Source organism: Corvus brachyrhynchos, unplaced genomic scaffold (assembly GCF_000691975.1).
Source record: "Corvus brachyrhynchos isolate BGI_N302 unplaced genomic scaffold, ASM69197v1 scaffold283, whole genome shotgun sequence".
In the NCBI taxonomy this organism is placed as follows: domain Eukaryota; kingdom Metazoa; phylum Chordata; class Aves; order Passeriformes; family Corvidae; genus Corvus; species Corvus brachyrhynchos.
Genome location: NW_008237409.1, coordinates 1,967,007 through 1,971,235, shown reverse-complemented (window position 1 = coordinate 1,971,235; position 4,229 = coordinate 1,967,007). Strand labels below are relative to the sequence as shown.

At 45.6% G+C, this 4,229-nt stretch overlaps 1 long non-coding RNA gene across 3 annotated transcripts in view; it reads right to left on the bottom strand.

Moving 5' to 3' along the window:
• The window catches only part of LOC108445900, a 14,832-nt gene extending 10,609 nt beyond the window's left edge, over positions 1–4,223 (bottom strand). For all 3 annotated transcript variants that reach the window (XR_001860921.1, XR_001860922.1, XR_001860923.1), the window contains exon 1: positions 3,300–4,223. This is a non-coding gene — a long non-coding RNA (uncharacterized LOC108445900). The remainder of the gene's footprint in view (positions 1–3,299) is intronic.
• Between the last annotated feature and the right edge of the window lie 6 nt (positions 4,224–4,229).

Here is a 4,229-nt window from a genome sequence, read left to right as displayed (position 1 = left end):
GATGCCAGGGCAAGGGCCTGGCTGTTGGGGCAGTGGCAGCTGTGTCGGGGGGTGGAGATGGGCAGCTGCTCCAACAAGTCACGAGAGTCCTGGGAAGAGAGGATCTCTAGGGCAAGTGTGAAAAGAGAAGTGCCCTCAAACTGGAAATGAGGGGGAAAATCCCAATCAATTCATTCCAAGAGTCCCCTGGCTACACCACACTGCAGCTCTGGTGACCACTGCCTTCATTGACATGTCCCTTCAACAAGGGGGATGATTTTAATTTAATTTAAATTTTTTTAAATTAAATTTTTCATTTCCCCCTGCAGTATTCCACTACAAAGTTCATGCTGGCAATAGTGTGGGAGTACAACTTATATGACAATAATAGGAGGGACCTGGTAAGAATCTGTTCCTTTTATTTCCCCTCTAGTTCATATAAATCTGTAGCAAATGTCACCCTCTGCTTCCACTCTAAACCACTTGTTTCCTAGAAAATGTGGGATGTGATAGAAGTTTCAATTTGCATATGTAGTTCTGTTGTTCTTTGAGGAAGCCTTTTGTATTTCCCCTCTCCCCCTGATAACATCAGAATCAGACTGGCAGATGATGATTCGGGGTATTTTGCTCATTCACCAGTTCACTGTAATTCGATATGAAACCATTTAGCTCTGACCACTGCAGACCTGCAGTGACTGAGTGCTTTTATTGCACCTTGCACTTTCTGCTCTTCTTAGAGTGTGCTCTACTGCACTCCTGTCAGGCTGTCTGAAGCAGGAAGGGGTAAAACTTGTCATGTGTTTGTCCAGTGCCAAGAACAGTCCTTACAAAATTAACAATATCCCAGGGTGGGGAGACAGGTATTGGGGAAAGAGGCACAGATTTAGAAGCCAACAACAGAGCAGGGCCTCAAAGTTGCATTTTTGGCTTCTGTTTTAGTGAATGTGAGTCAGGAAGTCCTAAGGCCTTACACTGCTCTTCTCAGAACTGTTTTTGAGTCACTGCAGCAGTTCCACTGTTGTTCGGCTCATCCCTTTTGAGTTCAGGCCTTTCCACTGTGACTCCGAACACCTTCTCCTTGCAGATGCCCGCTGCAGGCTGAGTTGGAGCTGGAGTGTGTGGATTTTTGCCTGTTCCTGTAGCCTTGGACTGCAGCAGCCCTCCTGGAGCCCAACAGCTGCTGTGCTGCGAGGCTCCCGCAGCTCCTGAGCAACAGTAAATACCTGCTTTGCCTCAGATCCTAGACAGCGATGCAGAGACACTTAAAGATATTGGCTAAGTGCTTGTGAATTAGTTTTTGATTAGCGAATAATTAAATAAATTCTAGCAATCCAAAGGCCACGTGCCCAGTTCAATTTGCATACGTAGCACTTCTCTGTGACAAGAGAGGAGCTCAGTTCCTCTAATGCAAGTCTAAATCTGCTGTATCTTAATTTGATTTACCTTTGACACAGCATTTAAATAGCAGCAACATCTATAATCTTGTACTCCCCAACAAGGCTTCACTAAAAACTTACTGCCAGATCTAATCCACGGTTAGCACACACAGCCTTATCTCTGGGTTCCTGCTTCAGTGCCTTTGAGAACATGCTTAATTTAATCTGAACAAAGCCTGCCATCGGGAGCCTCCAGCCTGGCTTTCCAATCCAGAGTATCTTTGTGATTAAATTTAGTGCAGGCCATGGTGTGTACAAGGCATCCAGTAAATGATTTTGAAGCGCTCTTTAAACAAAATTCTGCTGGTTCTTGGACACCGTCTGTGCCTCTGGGACATGAGGGATGCCACTTTAGTTGGGGTTTCTTTGAAGTGTCATACATTTTCTTTGGAAAGAGGTCTGGGTTTTTTGGTTAATATGAAATGCTAACCATTATTATGAACCATCACTCCAATCCCTTTTCCTTCCCACAGTGGAAGGAACTCCTCACTAGAGGGTTCTGCTTCTTAATTTGCACCAAATACCCAGTCAGCTCTCTGTGACTTTAAGCTGGTGGCAGGATCTGATTTGTAATTATATTTTCAGACACTCTTTTTTTCCCATGATTTAGCTGTCATTAAACCCCCTATACTGTCTGATAATCTCTGCTGCCTGAGAGCAGGGTCTGTGTGAACTAAAAGTAGAGGTTCTGTCATGACATAACAGATAAAAATGGAATAATTTTGCAAACTGTGGTGGCTGTAGAGGCATCAGGTCAGAGTTGTCCTGGCAGGGCCCCTCACTGCAGGGTGCAGATGAGCCAGGCCTGGCAGTGTTGTGTCAGGTCTCTGGTGAGCCTGGGTATTCAGGGGTTTGTTGTTGCTCTCTAGTAAGAGCCTTAGGACAAATAGTCATGGAGAAATTGGCCTGAAAACCAGAAGGAATTGGTGTGGAGCTGTCTTACCCCACCACTGTAGCTGCTTCCTGCTCTAACTGCTTTCTCTAACTGCTCTGCCAGTTTGGGGCTGGCTGTGTCCCAGTGCTGCTTGTTCCAGGCAAAATGGGACTCTATCACTATCTTTGTAATTCAGAGGAGAAACCAAAACATTAAAATATTGTTACTGGACGTGAGGTCACAGAGGAACACGACAGCAAAGTCAGGAATTATACCCCATCTCCTCAGCTGAGAGTTAATACTTTAAGAATGAGATCCATCACAAACAGAGCATGACTCTTGGAATGTCATGGAATATTTCACTTAATCACAACATAAAACAGATTTCTCCAGCTGTTTCTGGTATTGCCAACTTGGGCTTTTGATTGACACGTTGTCATGTTTGTTGAATTAATTCTTAAATGTTTTAGAAAGTTTATTTTGTATCTAAATTGAAAGCTGCTTGGTGAGGGACTATGTTGAGAAGATATATGTAAAAGCAGGGTAGGAATAGGAGGACATGTCTCAAGGGAGCTTATATCCTCTTATTCCCCTGCTACCTTTACATTTACCTTTACTCTTTAAATGATAAATACATAACAAGTGGCTGATGGGGGAAAGTATATTTCCATCAATTTCATTTATATTTTAAAAAAAATCACTTAAGTTCTCCCTATCATCCTTACAGTCTATATTCCAGGGAGGTAAAAAGTCCCTCATGGCTGATTTTTATGCTTGAAAATTACATGGTTTTTTTGATATGCCACAAATCTAAGATAAAACCAATTCAGAAAAGATATAAGGAGGCTTTATGAAGCTTATTTCATTTGTAGTGTGTTTGCACTTGGGTTACATGAGGAGAAATTTGGCCTTCGAGCCCGCGTCTCTGTAAGCAGCATTCCTGGCTTTGCATATCAGATATGAAATTTGTTTGGAATGTTTGCTATAAAAATACCTACCCATGAACTTACATCAGCGAGAAAGAAACTTCGGCTTGACCTTTCTGCAGCTCTGATGTGGCAAGATCATTCCGTGCGGAAACAGTAACTTAGGGAATGACTCGCAACTCGTGTTTTCATAGGCTTTGTTTCAGCGCAGGAACAATCCTTGGAACAAGCTGCCCTTAGAAATCAGTGTTTTCTTTCAAACTCCTTATTTTCTGCTCGGGAGTGACCCAGGGTAGGTTACCAGGCTTAATGTTGTAACAAAGCCATTTGGGAAATCCTCCCATTCTGTGTCAGTCCTGGGCTGAATACTAAAAGCAAACACGCTGGAGAACAGCAAAAGGCAGTGGTGGTTTTGATCCTTTTACAATTCAGCGCGTGTTTCTGTTTCAGACAGTGAAAAGACATTTTAATGGAACAGGAGCCTCCTACTGTCACCCCAGGCCTGCAGCCCTGCGACTTAGAGGACTTTTTGAGGAGAACCACCGTGCCCTGAGAGGTTTGAGGGGGTTGAGGGGCTGTTCCCTCTGAGAGGTTCGAGGGGGTTGACGGGCTCATCCTGTAAGGTTTGAGACGCTGATCCCCTATGAGTTTTTTGGAGGTTGAGGAGCTGATTCCCTGTTTAAGGGCATTGAGGGGATGATCCCTGTGAGGTTTGGGGGGCTGAGGGGCTGTTCCCTGCGAGGATCGAGGGGATTGACGGGCCGTTCCCTCTGCGGTTTGAGGGCGCTGCAACTCTCACCCTCCCACAGGAGACTGGGGCTGTTCCGCCGGGGGCCCCACCGCCTTTCTCCTCTCCCCGGTGCACGCTACGGGAAGCGCTGACAGCTTTCGCAAGCGACACATTCCGAAGAGCCCGTGCCGGGGCAGAGCCTTGTCCTTCCTCCTCACAGCTCCTTCTTCTGCGGCCGATGGGCGAACCCGGAGCCGAGGCACCGTGAGCCCCGGCAGCCGCTG